Source organism: Macaca mulatta, chromosome 2 (assembly GCF_049350105.2).
Source record: "Macaca mulatta isolate MMU2019108-1 chromosome 2, T2T-MMU8v2.0, whole genome shotgun sequence".
Taxonomy (NCBI): Eukaryota; Metazoa; Chordata; class Mammalia; order Primates; family Cercopithecidae; genus Macaca; species Macaca mulatta.
Window position 1 is genome coordinate 51403121 of NC_133407.1, and position 24493 is coordinate 51427613.

Consider the following 24493-nt stretch of genomic DNA (forward strand, 5'->3'; position numbering starts at 1 on the left):
GATGTAATAAATAGGGGAGAATAAGTCTCATATGATCCCCAGGTTTCTCATCAAAGCAACCAAGCGTGGTTACTAACTGAGATTGAGAGTGTGAGAGAAATGTCAGGTTTGAGAAGGATGGTGCTAAATTTATTTTAAATTTGTTAAACTTGAAGCAAGTTCCAGTTACAGAATTCCAATTATTCATTGGATATATAGATTTAAAGACAGAAATCTAACATGGAGATGAAAATTGGGTGTCACAGGAATTTATGTAGTCATTGACACCCTAGAGAAAGTTGAGCTTGATTAAAGTGAAAAAGAGACTAAAAATAAAAACAGGGCTGAAGAGAAATCCTGTGTAACATGAGCCTTTTATGGGCTACAGAAGATGAACTAATGAATCAAATTGAGAAGCAACAGCCAGAAAAATAGAAGGAAAAACTAGAGGTGTGATGTGATTGAATCCTCAGTAATAGTGTAAAAGAAAGATAGTAATGGCAATTACCACGGGAAGTAGGGAAAGATGAAGACGGTGGGCTGTGTGGCAAGTAGGACGTTATAGTTAACCATAATCTCAACTTCTGTGAAAAAAGGAGAAATGGCTACATTTTTGGGCACTAAAGATTAAACAGAAACTGAAGAAGGAAACAGACAGTAAATAGTGACCTTTTTTTTCTATAAACTTAACAGTAAAGGAAGAGTTAAATCCTGGGCAAATTATTCAATACAATGTTGGTACAACACTGACGATAATTTTCTCCTTGCCAAAAAAATAAAAGGCATAATTTCATGGATACACAGCTATAAGTGTGTTGTAGACCATTATTTGTGGTACATTTATAAAAATTATGTAAAACATATGTAGATCAACCAGTAGACTAACCAAATGAAAGTTTACATTTTAAAGTTATATAATACATAATATACAATGCAAAGTTAGATCAATAATATAAAACTGCATTTCCTAGTCTAAAGCTCTCACACAATACATTTATTTCTCATTGATTTCATGCCTTAGAGTAAAGGAGTAAAAAAAACAGTCACCATTACTATTAAAGCAAAATAGAAATACAGGTCTAATATATTACCTTTAGTATATTAGATATTAGATATTTAGGAAGGTTCAAATAAGGAATTTTGAGAATTCGAGACAAATCTGGATTTTTCACTTTTTTTTTTTTTTTGAGACGGAGTCTCGCTCTGTCGCCCAGGCTGGAGTGTAGTGGCGCGATCTCGGCTCAGTACAAGCTCCGCCTCCCGGGTTCACGTCGTTCTCCTGCCTCAGCCTCCCGAGTAGCTGGGACTACAGGCGCCCGCCACCACGCCTGGCTAATTTTTTATATTTTTGGTAGAGACGGGGTTTCACCGTGTTAGCCAGGATGGTGTGGATCTCCTGACCTCGTGATCCACACGCCTCGGCCTCCCAAAGTGCTGGGATTACAGGCACTAGCCACTGCGCCCCGCCTTTTCCTCTTTTGTTAACTTAAGTTTTCCAAACATGTCACTGGGGTGGGTGGCTTCACTTAAGATTTTTACATTGAGGATAATGTTATACAATTAAAACTAAATATTTAAATTATATGTTAATATTCACTTACTTGGATGTTGACGGGCTAAGGGATTTCCATTTACAAAAAAAAAGCAACCCTTACATTTGTTAAACTGCGTGGAAAATATGATTTTGCCAATCTTAGAACCCATCTGACCTTTTTGAACTGGCTTTAAATCTTTGGGGAATTTCATTTGTTTATCCTCAGAATAATATGACTTCCTGTGTTAAGAAGAGAGCTTCTAAACAGCCAAAAGGCTTCTTGGATATCAGGTAGTTAGTTTCATAAGCAATTTTTCAGAAACCATCCATGAATTAATTATAAACACATGAATTTTATTTTCTCCAATGGACAAACTGTTTTTTGTATTGTTTTAATAGAAAATATTAGCAAAATACAGTTCAAATTTTGCTATACATAACAATCTGAATTAAAGTTGTAGAAAGAGAACATATGTATCTTCTCTCTACTTGAAAACAGAATGTAATTTGTACTGAATACTTGGGGTGTGCTGTAACTTCTATCACATAATTAGGACTACCCAGTGTTCTTATAGTACCAAATATATAGTGAATTCTCTAGGCCTGTGACATTTGAGGATTTAACTCTGAGTTTTTACTTTCTTTTCACTAACCTGAATGATCAATGATATGCTGTAATTATTAGTTTTTCTGAGATACAAACACAAGTCAAGAAACAAATTCCTTGTATCTACATTTCAATGTAACTTTGTGGTTTTTCTACACATCTTGTGTTAGTAGCATTCATTTATTGACATTCATTAACATTTGTCTTTTGACAAAAATGTCCACAAGAAAAGATAGAAGTGTCAGTTAAAAAAAAAGTAAAGAAAAGAAATAATTAAATTGTTTATGAGAAAACACACAGGAAACACATGACTTAACAAAAGGAGATAGAAAAACTGGGAACGTCTACAACAATTTCCACATTTGCAAATTTGGAAACAGATGTTCTTAGAAAGAGCTGCTCTTGAAAGCCTGTGGTCTTAAATTCAGTATCTTCACGGCAAACAACTAAATGACGCTGGACTTATAAAACAGAAGAGATGAATTTTTAAAAGACTGCCATTTAAAATCGTTTCACTTACCAGTAGATAATAACACTAAAAAAAAAATAGCTACTATTTGTTAGATGCTTACTGTGTGCCCACTGTGTTAGTACTTTATGCAATCCATTAAATAACCCAACAAGATAGCCTATAATTTTCCTCATTGTACACCCAGGAAGACTGAGGCTCAAAGAAATTATGTAACCTCCTGAGGAAACCAAGTTATGATTACACAAGCTCATCAACAAGCTCTATTGGACTTTAGTTTGCTTTTTTGAGTGTTACTATGAAAATACATATTTCAGACACGGGATATTGATTGCCTCTGGAAAAGCTCATTTATTAGATTCTATGCAAAATATATATAAGGTGGATGGAGGGCTTAATATTGTAGGTTGAGTGGGCTCTGGAAACATGAGTGCCTGAGCTCAAACCCTGGAAAGGCCTCTTACTAGTTAGCTCATTTCAGACATGTTACTTATGATCTGTGGTCCCAGTTTTCTCATTTGTAAGATGTGTGTAATAATAATACCTACCTAAGAGAATAGGTATGCATAAAGCACTTAAAGCAGTGCATGGCACTTAGGGCTCAATTATGTTGGTTATTATTACAGTAAGCATATCTCCATTGCTATCATAACTGCCTTTTGTTATCTAACTATTTATGTTATGTTTTTCCTCCTTCTCCCCAGAATTTAGTCAATTCAGTAAGACGTAATAACCAAAAGCTGATAACTATCCTGTTAGGTCAAGGACATTATAGAGAAAAATATGCTTTTAAAAGTTTCAAGTATAGTTCTGACTACTTATTTCCCACAAATATTTTTTACTATGTATGGTAATATTTATTTTGGAAATTCGTTATGGAATTATATATGCAAATATGCTTTAAGTAAATCTGACAGTAAGTTTGTGTGAATGTAATATGACATGATATGATATTGAACCTGAGAAGAGCTAGAAACAAATCTTCAAGTTCCACAAAAGAAGAGTTACTCAAAATGATATAGTCTGAATTAAGCAATTTGAATTCTTTTGAAAATGGCATTTAACCAGCAGACAGAAAGACAAGAAAGCTGAATCAACTTAGAAACTTCCTGTATTTTGCAGCAATGATGTTGTGATCCTTCAAGTAAAGGGAGATCAGTTTGATGCCATTTTGAGCTCACTGTGCATTGGAGCATAAAAGGAAGAGGTGGGTGGGAGCAAAGTTGAGCTAGAAGTCAACTGGAATGAGACACAGCAGGAGACGAATGGAGCAGTCAGACAGATGGGTGGATGAAAAGACTGGAGCACACAGGAAGGTGTTCAATGATGACTCAGCTAAGAAGGTGGAAAAGGTTATGATTCGACCCAATTACCACAAATAACCAAAAAAAATAATAATAACTATAAGGATAGGATGCAAAGAAAAGATTAAAGCCTCATTTGAAATGTTTTCTGGAATTCCTTTTGCAGTTCTGCTCAGATTAAGTTATGTAACTATAATGAACTCAATTTATCTGACAACTATTACATTTTCTTATTTTATTATACATTCAGTACCCTAAATATGTAACTGTTATTCCAAGGTACTTATGACTCCGTGTTTGAGACTTAACTTCTGTTTTGTTTTAAGATTTTGTAATAAAAAGAGAATGCAAATTGATGAAAACATAGTCCTAAAAAATAATAATTATATCACTAAACCTCCCTATGCAGTTCATGTATTTATTGTTGCACTTATAATTTATTACATTTTTGTTAGTGTGTTTCCCATACTAGACAATGAGATCTCTTGAGAGAAAATATATTTTATTATTTGGAATATATAGCACAGGACCTAGCATGGAGCAGCATTCAAAATACTGCATAGAAGGAAAAAGGAAGAAAGAAGGGAAGGAAAGGGAAGCAAGGAAATAAAGGAAATCATGTACGTATAAACAAGAGAAAAAAACGGTGCTATCACAACTTGCTTCTGCATTCTATCTTAAGCAATAATTTTGTGGGATAGGGTTCCATTGGATTTAGTGTTCCATGAGGGGCCAAATAAGAAAAATAGCATCTTGCATATATATATCACTTTATAATTTATTCTTTCATAGTCATTATTTGTTTGATCTTCAGAGTAACTTCATGAGACAGATTTTTTTTTCTGCCGCCTTTTACAAAAGAAGAACCTGAGACCCAGAGAATTTAAATGACTTTCGCAAGTGTACTTAGATAATAAATAGCAGCGTGTGAATCAAACTAAACATTTTTAAGTCCATAAATTTCTTAGGAACATAGTTTAAGTTAAATTTTGTTAAATCAATTGCACACAGTAGCATGCATTCCTCAAGAAGAGGCTCAAAGTTTGTTTTGTATATACCAAGGAACAACAACAACAATAATATAGCTAACATATGTTGACTGCTTCCTACTTGGAGACACTGTTCTAAGAGTTGATGTGTGTTCATTTATTTAATCTTTATAACAACCCTATTTTTAAAAGTACTATCATTATACTTATTTTATATATGAGAAAAATGAGGGGTTGAAAACTGAAGTAACTTATCCAAATTCACACAGTAATGGTAAAGCTAAGATCTAGCCATTATTCTAATAAAATATCTCTGTCCTTATTACAGTATAAAGTATGCACTTAAAATATGAGAAATTGTAGTTAACTCATAATGTCATTCTGGAAACTTTATACCAGTCTCTGAAGCCAATTAGTTGTATTTTTCGGCAAAGTACTAACCCTGTTTTTATCTGCTTCTTTCCCATGAAATAAGGCTATATATGTAGTGATGCCCATGCTACCCCTGATTTCTAAAAATCTAAGATGAAAACGTGCACACAGTCTTGGCAGCATTGGGGTAATAGACTATGAAAGAAGAAAGCAGATTGGAAAAGTCAGTATATCAATTAAGAAAATAATCACTCAAGGAGAGGAATAAACAGCAAAGCAATCTACATATTTACTTATAGATAAAATTGTTTCAGTGCTGATTATTCATCCTTATATAACTGTCTACAGTCATTTAGGGTTGTCTTAGTCCATTTTGTGTTGCCACTGCAGAATACCTAAAACTGGGAAATTTATAAAGAAAAGACATTATTTAATTTACAGGTTCCACAGGATGCAAAGTTCAAGATACATGACACCAGCATCTGCTTGGTTTCTGTTGAGGACTTTCATGCTTATATCACAACATGGCAGAAGGTTAAAGGGGGAGTAGACATGTGTAAATAGGCAAAACCGAGGGGCATCTTGGCTTTATAACAATCCACTCTTGGAGGACTAATTCATTCTTGAGAGACCTATTCTGGTCTTGCCAGAGAAAAAATTCACTCACTGACTACTGTGAGAATAGCACCAAACCATCCGTGAGAGTGAAGCCCCATGACTCAAACACCTCCTATTAGGCTCTACAGCTTACAGATTATACTTCCTAACATTGCCACAGCGGGAAACAAATTTCAACATGAGATTTGGTGGGGACAGACCATATCTAAACAAAAAGTAAACAAAGATAAACCACTTTTGAGAACATACTTGTGATCCTTTATTTCGACCCAGAATGATGCCAGAATTTTGGAGATGGGGCTCAAAGCAAATCAGTAAGTTACAATTCTCAAGTTTCACAGGGAAGTGGGAGTGAGAGACACATCATGGAGGCCCAAGCGACTCTCAGATACACTGGGGGAATTGTCTTCATTGAATTCCAACACCATGCAGACTCATTTAACCGTAGTTCTTCCAAAGCTGCTTTTCTGCTTTGCTTTTGGATTACTACATTATCTAGATTTTCATCTACCCTTTCAATTCCTATGCTTCTTGTGTTGATTTCTCTTTTCTGACTTCTCAGATTTTTAATCTCATTTTTAAACATGAGAATTCTCTGAGGTCTATTTCTTGACCCTTTGTCCTCTTTTTAACGATCCCTTGGGACACTTGCACAATCTAAATGACTAACTAGAATTTATGAGATTATGAGCCAGATCTCTTCCTGCTTATGAGCCCATTTCAATTAGATGTCTCAGCATCATTGTAAGTTAAAATGCATAAAATCCAAAACAATAATTTTTTCTCAAACCAATGTTATATCTGAAATGGTTATTTGATTTATCTTCAATGACTTTAGCTTCTTTTTCTTCTTTCCACAAGCTAGAGCTTTAATTTCTTTTAAGAATAAACTTAACAGATGAAATGATAAAGACATAATTTTTATGTTGTGTTACACTCTTGATCTAAATATTTCCAAATCTTTTGAATGAAGAACTTTGAAGAAAAACCTGATCTTACTTTATCCAAAAATTCTTTTAAAAATAAGGGTTTAAAAATTGCTAAAAAAAAAAAAAAAAAAAAAAAAGAGAGTAATTGGAAAAGCAATTTGTACTTTCTGTCTTGAGTTAATCTCTATTTTCTCTATATCCATGTTGACAGTAAAATATAATCATGAAGAATACATGTTTTATTGATCAAAAACCACTTTTGGAAGATACTGAAATTACAATTCTATTGCGCTCTCTCTCTCTCTGTCTCTCTGTCTCTCTCTCTCTCTCTCTCTCTCTCTCTCTCTCTGGCTAGCTTATCCCAACTGCTGTGTCACATGTTTTCGAAGTTACTATGATTATTTAACAATGTTGCAGCTAAAATGATGGACATAAAATCAACACTATAAAATATAGTCCCAGCTACTCAGGAGGCTGAGGTGAGAGGTTCACTTGAGCCCAGGAGAACGTGGCTGCAGTGAGACATGATAGTGCCGCTCCACTCCAGCCTGGGTTACAGAGTGAGACCCTATCTCAATCAATCAATAAAATAGTTTGAATAGTGTTTATTTTCTCAATTCTTGTTAAATAGCTGACATCAGATTGAACTCTGAAACCCAAAACTCCTGGAGTAGTGAACGCACTCTCCTTGATGGGAATCAGATATTAGTTCTTGATACTCCACAAGCAATCTGGATGACTTAAAAAAAAAAAAAAAAACACCTAAATTCAATGAGTTTCAGTGTTCTTCCCTGAAAATTGGGGTTAGGGCCAAACGACTCATATCCTTACTAATTCTAATTATTAATTCTAATTATAGGATGTTCTGCTTCTTCAACTTGTTCTCAGACCTTATTCTCTGTTCTCTCACTCAAACAGAACAGAGTACCCATAAAATAGTTAAAAGTTGATTTGAAAGCATTTTTAAAAGCTTCACATTGGAATTACAAACATAAAGGTATTTGGTGTCCCTCCAGAAGAGAATTTAGAAAGATCACGTAAAATACATTGTTATCTTTAGACTTGGGAGATTGGTCCCAGCTACTTTTAGAACTGTTCATGAGTACTCAGTAGGGGGAAAGTACTTTTGCATATTTCAAAGTTTGTCATCAACTTCAGGATATATTCAATTATGGTGTCATGTCTCATTTCAAGTGGAAAAACAAAGGTAAAAAGCCTAGTGGCACAATAGCATTGAAAAGCCAATAATAGTGTTTCTGCCTGATTTGGCGTAATTACCCAGATTGAACATGCTCAGCTTCAGAATTATAGGCAACCATTAATTATCTGTTCCATATCCCAAAGTGTATATATTTTTCCTGAGCTTTTATGGTTAGGAGTCAAAAGGAAGTACAGCAGTTCGTTTTATTTAAACTTTAGTTTGTGTTATGTTTTACAAGACTTTTGAGAGAAAAGCAATTTGTAATACAGGACTACTAACTTGCCTAGTGTTGGATACAAGAAATATATATGCCAGCTTAACTCACTAACTATATGGAATTCAACAATGTCTGCAAATAAGAATTTTTATAACATCACACTCTAATACAATACTTATCTTCACTCTACCTGTAAAAAAAGCCAATTTCTATAAAAATCTGGGGACTTAAGCAAGTGGTACAGGAAGAATATTTCCTCCATTCTGACTTGCCCATGGATATAAGATATTGAAAGAGAAAGACATAAAGGAATAAAAAATGAGAAGTTCTGCTGTATGAATTCAACATTTTTTGGCATTTTCTCCAAAGACTACAGTAAAGATTTAAATTGTTGTTTAATTATTGTAAATACAAGACTCATATTTCATTAAATGCAATAATGAGCCAAGACATGTTAATTTGACTTTATGCAAATAATGCAAAATGTGGCCTCCATTCCCCAAGTCACAGCTATTCCAACTCCACCATCACATCTACCTTCAAGCCAATAATAGAAAGGGAAGAAGGGTCAGTTCTCTTCCTTTAAAGACACTTCAGGAAGTTAAATACACTGTTTCTGCTGACACCTCCTTAGATACTTAACCCAGTCTCATGCCACCCAATTGTAAGGAATTCTGAGAAATAGCTTTACTCAAGACAACTATGACTCAGCTATAAAGTAGGCATTCTATTAACATAGAAGGAGAAGAGAATGAGTGACCAGGTTCAACCAGCAACCTTTAGACATGGACCAAAACTACAGACCAGAATATAAATATGGTTTGGGAGAATGACAGCCTTCCGTCCATTGGTAGAAGCTGCGATGAAGGTGATTTCCTCAAGGAGGAGCCAGTGTCAAGAAGGATCAGTGAGGTAATTGAGGATGAGTAGGCATCTAACAAAGAACAGAAGTTTTACAAAGAGCATATTTGCAATTTTGAGAGGCCAGAGAAAACAGAAGTGGATTTACAAAATTAAAGAGAAAATGGACCAGGCGCAGTGGTTCACACCTGTAATCCCAGCACTTTGGGAGGCCGAGGTGGGCGGATCGCCTGAGGTCAGGAGTTTGAGACCAGCCTGACCAACATGGAGAAACCTCGTCTCTACTAAAAATACAAAATTAGATGGGCATGGTGGTGCACGCCTGCAATCCCAGCTACTCGGGAGGCTGAAGCAGGAGAATTGCTTGAACCTTGGAAGCGGAGGTTGCAGTGAGCCGAGATTGCTCCATTGCACTGCAGCCTGGACAAGAGTGAAACTGTCTCAAAAAAAAAAAAAAAAAAAAGAGAGAGAGAGAGAGAGAACATTTTTAGTAATGGTTGGAGAAAATAGGGCCATGGTTGGGTTAGCTGGCTGCCAGTATGTCAAGACGAAAAGAACTCTTAGATTCAGCTCATCAGGACTTGGCTTCATCTTGGGAAGACACTGAGAATATAAGAGCTTGTGCATATTTGACAGCATCTCTGCAAGGTGGAGCTACTGGAAGAGAAGGAATAGAGAAATCTGGGACAGCAGAGACAGCCCAGTTTATGAAAGGAAGGTGTGTTAGTCTGCTCTCATGCTGCTAATAAAGACATACTTGAGTCTGGGTAATTTATAAGGAAAGAGGTTTAATTGACTCACCATTCCACGTGGCTGGGAGGCCTCACAATCATGGCAGAGGGTGAAGGAGGAGCAAGACATGTCTTACATGGCAGCAGGCAAGAGGGTGTGGGCAGAGGAACTGCTCTTTTATAAAACCATCAGATCTTGTGAGACATTCACTATCACATGAACAGCACAGGAAAAAAACCTGCCCCTATGATTCAATTACCTCCTACTGAGTTCTGCTCACAACACATGGGAATTATTACAGTTCAATGTGAGGTTTGGGAGGGGACACAGAGACAAGCCATATTATTCTGTCCTTGGACCCTACCGAATCTCATGTCCCTTTCACATTTCAAAACACAATACTGCCTTCCCAGCAGTCCTCTAAAGTCTTAACTCATTTCAGCATTAACTCAAAAGTCCATGGTCCAAAGTCTCATCTGACACAAGACAATTCACTTCTGCCTATGAGCCTGTAAAATGAAAAGCAAATTAGTTACATCCTAGATACAATGGGGGTACAAGGATTGGGTAGATACACTCATTCCAGAAATTGGCCAAAATGAAGGGGCTACGAGCATGATGCAAGTCTGAAATCCAGTGGGGCAGTCAAATCTTAAAGTTCCAAAACAATCTACTTTGACTCCATGTCTCACATCCAGGTCATGCTGATGCGTGAGTGGGTTACCATGGTCTTTTGGTCTTGGGCAGCTCTGCCCCTGTGGCTACTTTCACAGGCTGACATTCAGTGTCTGCAGCTTTTCCAAGTGCATGTCAGTAGATCTACCATTCTGGGGTCTGGAGGACAGTGGCCCTCTTCTCACAGCTCCCCTAGGCAGTGCCCCAGTGGGGACTCTATGTGGGGGTTCCCACCCCACATTTTCCGGCTGTACTGCCCTAGCAGAGGTTCTCCATGAGGACTCCACCCCTTATGCACACCTCTGCCTGGACATCCATGCATTACCATACATCCTCTGAAATCTAGGTGGAGGTTCCCAAACCCCAATTCTTGACTTCTGTGCACCTGCAGGCTCAACATCACATGGAAGCTGCCAAGGCTTGGAGCTTTACCCTTTGAAGACATGGCCCAAGCTGTACCTTGGGCCTTTAAGCCAGAGCACCAAATCCCAAGACTGCCCAAAGCAGCAAGGCCATTTTCCTTCTAGGCCTCCAGGACTGTGATGGGAGGCACCTCTGTGAAGACCTCTGACATGCCCTGGAGACATTTTCCCCATTGTCTTGGTGATTAACATTTGGATCCTTGTTACTTATGTAAATGTATGCAGCCAGCTCATATTTCTCCTCAGAAAAATGGGGTTTTCTTTTCTACCACATTACCAGGCTGCAAATTTTCTGAAATTTTATGCTCTGCTTCCCTTTTATACATAAGCTCCAATTTCAAACCATATCTTTGTGAATACAAAACGCTGCATGCTTTTAACACCCCCACCAAGTCACCTCTTGAATGTTTTGCTGCTTAGAAATTTCTTCTGCCAGATACCCTAAATCATTTCTCTCAAGTTCAAAGTTCCACAGATCTCTAGGGCAGCGGCAAAATGCTGCCAGCCTGTTTGCTAAAACATAGCAAGAGTCACCTTTATTCCAGTCCCAACAAGTTCCTCATCTCAACCTGAGATGAGCAGCATTTGGTCAAAGCCATCTAACAAGTCTCTAGGAAGTTCCAAACTTTCCCACACCTTCCTGTCTTCTTCCAAGCCCTCCAAACTGTTCCAACCTCTGCCTATTACCCAGTTCCACAGTCGCTTCCACATTTTCAGCTATTTTTATAGCAATGCTCCATTTCCCAGTACCAATGTGCTCTATTAGTCTGTTTTCTTTTTCTTTTCTTTTCTTTTCTTTTCTTTTCTTTCTTTCTTTCTGTCTTCTTTCCTTCTCTTTTTCTTTCTTTTATTTTCTTTCTTTCTTTTCTTTCTCTCTCTCTCTTTCTCTTTCTCTCTCTCTTTTTTGTTTGTTTTTTGAGATGAAGTTTCATTCTTGTCACCCAGGCTGGAGTGCAATGGTGCAATCTCAGCTCACTGGAACCTCTGCCTCCTGGGTTTAAGCAATTCTCCTGCCTCAGCCTCCTGAGTAGCTGGGATTACAGGCACCCGCCACCATGCCTAGATAATTTTTGTATTTTTAGTAGAGACAGGGTTTCACCATGTTGGCCAGGCTGGTCTCAAACTCATGACCTCAGGTGATCCACCTGCCTTGGCCTCCCAAAGTGCTGGGATTACAGGTGTGAGTCACCGTGCCCAGCCCCAGTCTGTTCTCATGCTCCTAATAAAGACATAACTGAGACTGGGTAATTTATAATGGAAAGAGGTTTAATGGACTCACAGTTCCATATAGCTGGGGAGGTTTCACAATCATGATGGAAGGCAAAGGGGAAGCAAGACATGTCTTACATGGCAGCAGGCAAGAGGGTGTGTGCAAAGGAACTGTGCTTTTATAAAACCATCAAATTTCATGCATCTTATTCACTATCACAAGAACACATGGGAAAAACCCACCCCCATAATTCAATTACCTAAAGCTGAGTCCCTCCCACAACACGTGGGGATTATTACAAGTCATGGTGAGATTTGGGTGGGGACACAGAGTCAAACCATATCAGAAGGTATAGAGGAATGTTTCAGGAAATTTTGATGAAATTGATAGTTTCCAACAGAATTTGTAAAATCTAGCACCTAATTCTCAAATGTTTGGATAGAGAAAAGGTACTGGCTTTTCTCACTCCCTGTTAGCAAGAACATTCTGTATCAAGATGGGAAAAAAATAGCATTCGTTGTGTAGCACCTGTGATGGTGATTTATAAACAGATCCAGGCTGAATCACGTGGGTGCCTGCCCCAAGGAGGCTAACACTTTGCTGCCTCTTTTAACAAATGTGTGAATAGTTTTAAATATTTATTTAGAGAGAAAACTAAGTCTCATGTGATGAAGAAAATGAGAGCTACTGGTGATAGAATTTAAACCCCATTTCTAGCTTGCTCTTTTGTTACTCTGCTCTTTGGAAAACTTGTGCCTTTTGCTGAAGAACACTAAAGCCCTTCAGGTAAAAAATAAAATAAAATAAACTACATAAATTTAAAAAAAAAAAAACATGCTCTTGAGAAGGCAATCAGTCATCTTTTATCACTTGAACATACTCATTGAGGTCACTGCCTACACCAAGGACCTACGAAAAATGTTTTCAAACAGAATGCAATGGTCTTCCTCAGAGTAGATCAGGAAAAGAGATTTTTTTTTTCCATTCTGCTGCATTTTCAGTGATATCTGAGCACCCTGATGGACTGACATCTTAGAGTTTTCCATTAAAACAGACTGCTGATTTGCCTACGAATTTACAGTTTAACTTGAATCCTGGAAACACAAAGAAAAATAACACATAGCCTCGCCCTCAGGGAACTCAACAGGTATTCCAAAATGGACTTTGAGATGTCCATGCCCCCACAGAAATACACAAATTTACTTTTGTTGTATGTTTTGTGAACGACCTAAATTTTCCTGCTCTTTACAAACTATTGTTCTTTAAGTTAATGCTTTATAATAATTATTGATAGATGTCGTGCTAAATTCTATAAGGACAGTTTTATTATTTGACCCCATTATTTCTGATAATTTGCTCATCCATGTTCAGGTTCAGCATATTTTTCCTTCTCTGAATTTCCACACCGTAGCCTTTGCTCCTTTTCTAGGCAAAAAGAAAGTATCCTATTTTCCTTTTTAGAATATTATTATTCAGGTCTGGCATCAACTACTGTGATTTTTGATCATCCCCTTAACTCTCAATAGCAGCTTGTATCTGGAAGGTCACTTATGAGCCTCTGCAGACCCCAAAGAGAAATTTATCTATTTGGAAAACAGAGTTTTTCAACATGAGTAAAATGACATTTGTAACAATCTTCCAGGAAATATTGTATTGCTCTGAAAGATGGCACTTGTAGAGTTCAGATCTAGGACAATTTTGCTAAATACTCAAAGGCAACTTTACAAGAATGAATTCATTTATTTTTAAAAATATGAAACAGAAATAATACCATCTCTAGCTTATTTGGAGAGAGAGGAAAAAAAAACTTCTTTATAGTTATAAGGAGTTGGAATTAATTCCATTTCTTTGTTTCTAGTTTGCCATATCCTGTCTAATTGTTAGGGTATGCGTACCCTTCTAAATACACTGTTTGCTTTGAATAAGATCTGAGTGAGAAAGAGTTTCACTTCACAGCCTATGGAATCTATTTGCATCTCCAAGGAAATAGTTGTTTACTACTCTGTTGTCATTTGTTCAGAGCACAAAACAGAAGTGAATTCCCATCAATATTCATAGTCCTTGTAGCCTCCAAAGACTCCCTGTGTGATTGTGCTCCATTTAGCTCTAAATCTGTATTCCCATATAGATTTAAACAAGAGAGCTAGGGAAATCTGGAAGTCTTTTGTTCTCAGTCACAGTAATATTTAAATAGTCCACTGGGTATGCAAGTATTGCCGATTCCTTTATTGCTTTGTTATAGTCTACCACAAAAAGATCCACCTTAGGGAAACATAACGCTCTTCTGTTCTTTTTTTTTTTTTTTTTTTTTCGTTTCTGATTGTAAAAAGTCTTTACCTCTTCCTTTACTAGCTTAGTTATTATTCAATTTTGTTTTTAAAAGGCATATAGTGACAGGCATATATAATTATTTTCAAGGATGAGTTATAGCCTCCATTCCTATCCTTACCCTAGTGTTCTCACACTTACTCAGCAGGTAAACCTGAACTTACCTTGATTCTTCTTATTAAACCCCACAAAAGTTTTGGTATGCCTATAATTATTAAGCGAAAATATATAATGAGTTGTGATTGCTGCCAGCAGTGAATCTGTACAGCTCTGCAGTAAATTTGACCCTTGCCTCCTCGGAGGCAAGAATTTGGCTGAGGGGCAGAAGTAGGTTTAAGGCAGAGGGAGAGACCAAGGCAAGTTTTAGAGCAGGAATGAAAGTTTATGAAAAACTTTTAGACTAGGAACGAAAGGATGTAAAGAACACTTGGAAGAAGGCCAAGCAGGGGACTTGAGAGATCCAAGTGCCCTGTTCAGCTCTTGACTTGGGATTTTATATATTGGCATGGTTCCAGGGTTTGCAGGGGTTTTTTTCTCCCCTGATTCTTCCCTTGAAGCAGGCTGTCCACATGCGTAGTAGCCTGCCAGCACTTAGGAGAGGCCACATGCACAGTGTGTTTACTGAAGTTGTGCACATGCTTACTTGAAACATTTCTTCCTTATCAGTCAAGCTTTCCTAGAGGTAGATCATGTACCAGTTAAACTCCACCATTTTACCTCTTAGTGCACATGCTTGAGCCCACTTGCTCAACTCCTGAGATCTTATTGGGAAGCTACTGATCACCAGCTTCAAGTGTTTTCTAGCTATTAGAGACTGCCTTTCCCTGGCTGCAACCAATTAAGATTTTAAAGCGACAGTTTAACAACTGGCTGATTATCACCTGATAGTTGCCTGACATTCCTTGTTGGGGGAGCCATTCTCCTACCCTGCTTATGTTTGCATAACTACCTTCTCTAACATGACGACCATGAGAACAAAGATAAAAACCTTTTAGGGTATATATCAGGTGAATCAGAAGTAAGAGTTCCTCTAAAAATTACATTCTATATATGTACGTTATTTTGAAGTGCATATTCAGCAAACTGTAAACATGCATCCAAGAGGTAAAAATTTGTTCTGCTCCTCTAATGAGAGGAATAGTTATTAAAATTTTGCTTTCTTTCCCTTCATTGTGTAATTATTTTAAAATGTGTATATATACACACAATAATTTTTATTTAAATAGAGTTATTAAACTTTCTAATCCCTCTAGATATTTATAAGCAACATTTTATTTGGAAAATGATATAATACACCATAGTTAAAACTAAAGAAAATTGACTTAAAATTTAATGGAATAATATAAAGAAGTAATGAGGCTAGATACTAACTGAGGTAATGGAATATACTTAGAGGGGCTTTTTAAAAAAGCTATTTGTGCTATTTGCCTAGAATGCTTTAGGACATTTAAGCCTAACAATATATGGGGGGGGGGGGGAAGTAAATAAGATAGACATAAATAAAAAATTATCTAATATAATCTTTTCAATATATATTTAAGATTCTGGCTCCAGTTCAGATAAAAGTAAGCATATGTCACCTTGTCTCTCCTGTTGAGTACAATGAATGACTAAAACAGATATATTGAGCAGCTCTCTGAAGACTCTGAAATGTTAAATGGTATCAGGTAGAATGAAATAAGGAAATGAGTACTCAAAGTAAGACCAATTTAAGGGGGAGTTTCTTGTTTTTTGCCTCTGGTATCTCCCACAGTGGAATGAAAAGTATCACAAAGTTCAAAATTCTGGACTGAGTGTAGGCAGAAAGCTGTAAAAGAAGACCTCAATTTCTAGTCTCCAGCAGGAAAAGGAGTCCCTGGGGTCAGTTCCTGGGGAAAGTATAAAAATTTGACTGTTTTGCTTTTTGTTTTTTCCATCCCAGACCCAAGAAAATCTATGGCAGTACTGTCACAGAAGTGATAACAATAACAGTGGTAGCTGGGCAGGCATTTAAAACCCTGCGGGAATGCAACCCTTCCCTCTGGCAAGAGAGGCCGTGGTCCTAAGAATGTGAGGGAACATCCCCATTCTTTGTTTCTCTCTATACCCTGCTACTTAGCTTCAGTGGCAGACACAGTTGTGGAATGTTCACAGCAGAGAGGGAAAACTAAAGCCCTATCCTTCTAGACAGAAGAGCAGAATCAGGGCCTTTCAGAACCAAAAAGTGTCACAAAGACTGTAAAGAGGGGAGAATTCAAGAAAGCAATTCCATAAAGTTGTGTCTGAATTGTGGGTCTCCCCTACGAGCTACATAAGCATGAATATAAGCCTAACGAAAGACTCTGAGAACTGATAGGTAGGCCATCCCCAAGGTCTCAGACTGTGGCTTCTGAATGGCAACACATGGGAGACAGCCAAACAACACTACAAACTCTGAAAATTGAACCCACTTAGAACCATTGCTTACAGAAAGTGGTTTGGTACTTTTAGCTAAAATCTCCAAGTCTATGAACATCTCTCTCTCTCTCTTTTCAATAATCTCCATAAGAATTATATAAGACCCAGACTCTCATAACACAGTATATTAAGTATCCAAAATGCAATCCCAAACTAGTCAGCATAAGTAGAAGCAGGAATCAACAGATGCCAATCCTGTCATGATCCAGATGTTAGAATTAACTGAAAAAAATTTAAAGAAGCTATTATAGTCAAGCTTCAAGAAGTAAAGGTGAGGCCAGACACGGTGGCTCACGCCTGTAATCCCAGCACTTGGGGGGGCCGAGGTAGGCGGATCATGAGGTCAGGAGATCAAGACCATCCTGGCTAACATGGTGAAACCCCGTCTCTACCAAAAATATAAAAAATTAGCTGGGCGTGGTGGCGGGCACCTGTAGTCCCAGCTACTCCGGAGGCTGAGGCAGGAGAATGATGTGAACCCAGGAGGTGGAGCTTGCAGTGAGCCGAGATCACCACTGCACTCCAGCCTGGGAGACAGAGCGAGACTCCGTTGCAAGAAAAAAAAGAAAAAAGATTGAGGTGTACCTTTTTACGAGCGTTCCTCTGGAGAAACTGGCTTGACCAGTTCAGTGGAGATCTATTACCACAGGTAAGGTCCCTCAAGGCTGGGGTACAAAAACTAAAATAAAAATTTCCTGGAAAGATCCAATAGCAGAGTAAAGAAGACAGAGAATCAGTGAATTGAAGATAGTTTAGTAGAAATTATCCACCCAGAACAATAAAAAGAAAAATAATTGAAAAAATTAAACAGAAGTTCATGGATCTGTCAGACAATAGCAACTGGGGTAATATGTGTTTGGTTATAGTGCCAGAAGAAAGAAGAAAACAAAATGTAGGGGAAAAAGCAAAGAAATCACGGCTGAAAACGTAACTGAATTTGGTTAAGTACATAAACTTGCAGATTCAAGAAGCTCAGCTAACCTCAACTAAAATAAATGCAAATAAATCTATGCCCAGAAATAACACAATCAAATTTCTGAAAATAAACAACAAAGAAATCTTAAAGCCAGAAATAAATGACATATGATTTATAGGAGACAATGATTTAAATGACAATGGACTTCTCATTAGAAACCATGGAGTCCAAGGGTACTAGGATGATATTTTTAAAGTAAAAGAACTATCAATATTCAGAGAAAACAATATGTAAGAATAAAGGTGAGATAAGCACATTCTCAGATATAGGAGGCCTAAGATAATTTGCTAACAGTATATCTGCTCCAAAAAAATGGTAAAGGAGTATCTTGAGAGAGAAGAAATATGATACTAGAGGGAAAGTGATAACTTTAAGAATGAAAGAACCACAGAAATGGTAACTATCTGTGTAGACAGACTATTTTTCCCCTCCTAAGTTCTTTAAAATATACGATGGTTGAAAGCAAAAAATTATAACCTTACCAGTATTAAAAGGTAAGTTTCTCGACATGATAAAGAGGCACTTATGAAAAATCTACAGTTAACATACTCAGTGTTGAGAGACCTAAAGACTTTCCCCCTTAAAATCTAGAACAAGACAAGGATGTCTGCTTTCAACACTGCTATTGAACATTGTATTGGAAGTTTTAGCCAGGGCAATTAGACAAAAAGTAAAAGGCATTCAAATTGGAAAAAAAGAAGTAAAATTATGTCTATTCACAGAACTGACCCTATATAGGGGAAATCCCAAAAGAATCCACAGAAATTACAAGAGCTAATAAATAAATCCCTCAAAGTCACAAAATACAAGATCAACACACAAAAATCAGTTGTTTCTATACACCATCCATGAAAAACCTGAAAAGTAAATTAAGAAAGCAATTCATTTACAATAGCATTTAAAAGAATAAAACACCTAACAATAAATTGAACCAAGGAGGTGAAAGACTTGTACACTGAAAACTGCAAAACATTGCGAAAGGAATAAGTGGAAAGATAACCTATGTTCATCAACTGAAAAACTTAATGTTGTTAAGATTTCAATACTACTCAAAGGAATCTACAGATTAAATGCAATTCCTATCAAAATTTCAGCAGCCTTTTTGTACAGGAATAGAAAAATTGATTCTCAAATTAACATGGAATGTAAATGGTCCATATTACAATGCAAGTGGTACATACACACAATAATTAAAACAGTGCACTATTGACATACATATATAAATATAGAAATGTAGACAAATGGAATAGAACTGAGAGTCCAAAAATAAATCCATGCATGTATTACCAACTGAATTTGACAAGGGTGGAGATTTCTTTCCATTGGGAAAGAATTGTCTCTTCAACAGGTGATACTGAAGCAACTGAATGTCTGCATTCAAAACAATGAAGTCATTTGAAGTTACTTGAATGAAATTCTACTCAACATTATATACAAAAATTAATTTAAAATGAATGAAAACCTAAACATGGAGGTAAATCTTCATGAATTTGGAATTGACAATTGATTCTTAGGTATGACAGTAAAAATAAGCAGCAAAAGAAAAACATAGATAAGTTGGACTTCATCAAAATTAGAAAATTTTGTATCTCAAAGGAAATTATCAAGAAAGTGAGAAGACAACAAACAGAATGAGAGAAAATTTTTGCAAACCATATATCTCGTAATAGCTTATTATCCAGAATATATAAAGAACAACAACTCAACAACAAATAAACAATCCAATCCAAGGATTGGCAAAATATTTGAATAGGCATTTTCTCCAAAGATACATAAATGGTCAACAAACCGGTGAAAAGATGGTCAACATCTTTAGTCATTAGAGAAATGCCAAAACACCACAATGAAATACCATTTCATATCAGCTGGCATGGTTATCATCAAAACAACTGGAAAATAACAAATTTAATATATAAGAAATTTCTACAATTTAATAACAGGACAACACAAATTATTATAATTTTTTTTTTTTTTTTTTTTTTTTTTGAGACAGAGTTTTGTTCTTGTTGCCCAGGCTGGAGTGCAATGGCGCAATCTCGGCTCACTGCTACCTCCACCTCCCAGGTTCAAGCAATTCTCCTGCCTTAGCCTCCCAAGTAGCTGGGATTACAGGCACACACCACCACACCCAGCTAATTTTTTGTATTTTTAGTAGAGATGGGGTTTCACCATGTTGACCAGGCTGGTCTTGAACCCCTGACCTCAGGTGATCCATCCACCTCGGCTTCCCAAAGTGCTGGGATTACAGGCGTGAGTCACGGCACCTGGCCCAACAATACAATTTTTTTAAATGGACAAAGGACTTTAGACACTTCTCCAAATAATATATACAAATGGCCATTGAGTATTATGAAAAGATGCTCAAAATCGTTAGTCATAGGAATATGCAAATCAAAGCCGCAAAGGGATATTGCCTTATCCTCAGTGAATGGTGATCATTAAAAATACAATTACAAGTATTGGACAAGATGTGGAGAAATCAGAACCTTCATACATTGCTAGTGGAAATGCAAAATTGTGCAGCTGCTTTGACAAACTGTTTAGTCATTCCTGAAAATGTTATACATAAAGTCACCCATATGACTCACAGAGTTTACTCCCAGGTGATTAAATGAAAACATAGGTTCTTACAAAAAGCTATAAACAATGTTTACAGCAATATTTCCTAATAGTCAAAAACTGGAAACAATTCAAATGTTAATCAACTGATTTATACATAAATTTAGAATATCTATACATTGTACATAATTTGGAAATAAAAAGAAATGAATACTGATACATGCTACCGCATAACTGACCCTTGAAAGCATTTTGCTAACTAAAAGGATCAAATCACAAAAGCCGCATATTTTATTGTCCCATTTATTTGAAATTCAGTATAAGCAAATCCACAGAGACCCAAAGTCAATAAAGGTTTGTTTAGGAGTGAGGGTGGGAGTGGGAAGAGGAGATGGGAATTGATTGCTTAAGGCTCTTGGTATAGGGTTTCTTTTACAAAGGATGAAAAGTTTCTAAATATTTATTCTCTTGTTTAAATAAATACTAAATTTTAAAAAAATTTAAAATGCAATTTCAACTTTTATTTTAGATTTAGGGGATACATGTGCAGGTTTGTCACATAGGTATATTGTGTGATGCTGAGGTTTGGAATATGAGTATTTCTGTTACCCAGCTAGTAAGCATAGTACCCAATAGTTAGGTTTTCAAACTTCGTCCTCCTCTTTCCCTCTCCATCTAGTAGTCCCTAGTGTCTATTGTTGCCATCTTTATGTCCATGAGTACCTAATGTTTAACTCTCTCTTATAAGAGAGAACATGCAGTATCTGACTTTCTGTTCCTGCATTAATTCATGATGTTGAGTATTTTTTCATATGTTTGTTGGCTGCATGTATGTCTTCTTTTGAGAAGTGTTCACATCCTTTGCCCACTATTTAACAGGGTTTTGTGTTTTGCTTGTTTAATTATTTAAGTTCCTTATAGATTCTGGGTATCAGACCTTTGTTGGATGACTACTTTGTGAATATTTTCTCCCATTCTGTACATTGTGTTTACTCTGTTGATAGTTTCTTTTGCTCTGCAGAAGCTCTTTAGTTTAATTAAGTCTCACATATCAATTTTTGGTTTTGTTGCATTTGCTTTTGAGAACTTAGTTATAAATTATTTCCCAAGCCCAGTGTTCATGATGGTGTTTCCTAGGTTTTCTTCTAGGATTCCTATAGTTTGAAGTCTTACATTTAAATATTTTATCACTCATTTTGAGTTAATTTTTATATATGATAAAATGTAGGGGTCCAATTTCATCCTTCTTCGTATGACTAGTCAGCTATCTTACCACTATTTATTGAATAGGGATTCCTTTTGCCATTCCTTATTTTTGGTGACTGTGTTGAAGATCAAATAGCTGTAGGTGTGTGACCTTATTTCCTGATTCTGTATTCCGTTTCACTGGTCTATGTGTCTGTTTTTGTACCAGTATCATGCTGTTTTGGTTGCTGTAGCCTTAAAGTATAGTTTGAAGTCGGAAAATGTGATGCATCTGGCTTTGTTGTTTTGCTAAGGATTGCTTTGGCTATTCAAGCACATTTTTGGTTTCATATTAATTTTAGAATAGTTTTTTAATACTGTGAAAAAAATAATATTTTTCAGTTTGGTAAGAATAGTGTTGAATCTATAGATTGCTTTGGACAGCATGGCCATTTTCACAATTTTGATTCTTCCAATCCATGAGCATGTAATGCTTTTCAGTTTGTTTGTGCTATTTATGATGTCTTTCAGTAGGGTTTTGTAGTTTTTCTTGCAGAGATCTTTCATCTTCTTAGTTATAGATATATATTCCTAGGTATTTTATTTTTCTGGTGGCTATTGTAGATGGGATGAGTTCTTGATTTGGCTCTCAGCTTGAATATTATTGGTGTATAGAAATGCTACTGATTTTGACATTGGTTTTGTATCCTGAAACTTTACTGAAGTTGTCTATTAGTTCAAGGAACCCTTTGGTGGAGTCTTTAGGGTTTTCTAGGTATAGAACCATATCGTCCATGAAGAAAGATAGTTTGACTTCTACTTTCCGTATTTTGACACCATTTGTTTTTTCTCTTGCCTGATTTTTCTGGCTAGGACTCCCAAAATGTTCTAAAATTAGGTTGTGGTGATAGCTACACAGCTAAGTGAATAATCTTAAAACTTTACACTGGGGGCTGGGCTGGTGGTTCAGGCCTATAATCACAGTGCATTGAGAGGCCAAGGCAGGAGGATCATTTCAGACTGGGAGTTTGAGACTAGCCTGAGCAACATAACAAGACTCCATCTCTACAAAATGTTTTGTTTTTTTTTTTAAATAGCCTGCATGGTGGCACATACCTGTAGTCCTAGCTACTTGAGAGGCTGAGGCATGAGGATCACTTAGCCCAGGAATTTGAGGCTGCAGTGACCTTGATCATTCCACTACACTCTAGGCTGTGTGACAGAGTGAGGACCCCATCTCTAAAAAAAAAAAAAAAGAACAGAAACAAAACAGAAACATCATTTCTTGCTGAACTGAAATGTTAACTTCTGTTATACATTAAATTCATAAATACTCTAGTGATGGAGTACAGGAAAATGCTACCCAAAAATGTGATGCCTTGGAAACAGAAAACAGCAGAAGCAGGAAGACCATTCCCACCTTCCCTATCTCCAGAAACAAAACAACAATGAAAACTTAAATTGGACACTGTAAACGGGCGAGTTTTATGTTAATTATATCTTAATACAACTATTTAAAACAAAACTGTTAGTCTACTCTAAGAATAAACTAAATGAATTCTGTCTCCTGAAAGCTTTAAAACCATCAGCCTCTACATTATGCCCTTTACTTGGAATTTCTAATTCTAGCAAAGCCTGCTTACTTTCAGAATAACCCCAAATTCTAAATTATATAAGTCAAAATTAATGGGTTGTTAATTTTAAAATTAACATAGAATCTTTAATACTGAAGTCACAAAGAGTGAACATGAAAATGATATTTAACAAAAAATGTCTTAAGTGATGTTTCAAATGGTCATATCGACATTGTAACCAGACAACAATTATTTTGCAGTAAAAGTGTTCATGTAAAAATTACTTGTGATACAGACTTCCAGGAAGAGAAAAAGTACAAAGAAACCTAGAATACAGAATAAAAGTCTAACATCATGGACCAGTCTTGCCCATTAGAATAGGCACCCAATATATGCAGATGACTGGCTTTGGAGATCAATTTAAGCTCATAAATGACACAGCCTTTCTTTGATTCAACAAGCCACATCAGCATGTATCATTCTTATAGAATGTTAGTGAATGAAAGAAATATCAACCATAAGACGACAATGTTTATAGATTTTTTTAAAAAAAGCCACTTACCCCATTAAAGATTATAGAAACTACAAAATTCAAAGAGCTGGTTTAGAGTAGAATCAAGGGCTCCTGAATACTTGTCTATTTTGTTTCAACCAGTCTCATGTTGCCTAATTTGTTAAGTCCACTGGGTAGAAAACGAATGTAACTAAACCTTAGTATAACTTTAGAACTGACCCTGTCAGCTATTTTTTTCATTGTGTGTGCAGCTGCTTAAATGGATTGTCTTCAGCAAAAAGCAATGTAAGTAATTGCATAGCATAAAAGTAAATGTTAAATTATAATTAAATTATTCTGCAAGCCTATCACACTAAGTTTATGGCCATTTCATCATACCGCAGCAGTGCACAGAACAACGATTAGAGAGAGAGAAATGTTTTCAATGGAGATCGCAACGTTCTGATAACTTGTCTCCTTGAAGGCATCTCCTAACATTATGTCATTACTTTTCATTTTAGTTTTTCAACTGTCAGCTTTTCTTTCATATATACATTTATTGCAAACCTTTTTCCTTGAGCAGATAGCCAAACACTGGAAGGTTCCAAATTAAATGCCTCTTAGTTTGACTTAACACAGAAAGGCCCTGATTTATTATTCAAGACTTACCAAGTGCTTTTCCTTGCCTCATTTTGCAATCATTTATTAGCTTTTCCTGAGGACTATCCCATGAAGGTCATTTTTTGCGTGTTTAGTTGACAGACCTTAATTGAGAAAATTATTTTGACTGACGTTGGAGAATAAGGTTAGTTCAAAGTCTGGA

General features: G+C 36.4%; 2 long non-coding RNA genes across 9 annotated transcripts in view; one reads left to right on the forward strand and one right to left on the reverse strand.

The window, feature by feature from the left end:
- LOC114676273 (uncharacterized) overlaps nt 1-5538 on the forward strand; it is a 123753-nt gene extending 118215 nt beyond the window's left edge. The window contains exon 5 of the long non-coding RNA XR_003727150.2: nt 5358-5538. This is a non-coding gene — a long non-coding RNA (uncharacterized LOC114676273). The remainder of the gene's footprint in view (nt 1-5357) is intronic.
- Nucleotides 1-24493, reverse strand: part of LOC106997085 (uncharacterized) — a 219838-nt gene that overhangs the window by 90143 nt on the left and 105202 nt on the right. For 7 of the 8 annotated variants that reach the window (XR_013414527.1, XR_013414526.1, XR_013414522.1 and 4 more), the window contains 2 exons: nt 24340-24488; nt 22720-22842 (listed from right to left, as the gene is read on the reverse strand). The exons of the other annotated variant lie outside the window; for it this stretch is intronic. This is a non-coding gene — a long non-coding RNA (uncharacterized LOC106997085). The remainder of the gene's footprint in view (nt 1-22719; nt 22843-24339; nt 24489-24493) is intronic. 8 annotated transcript variants of the gene reach the window in all.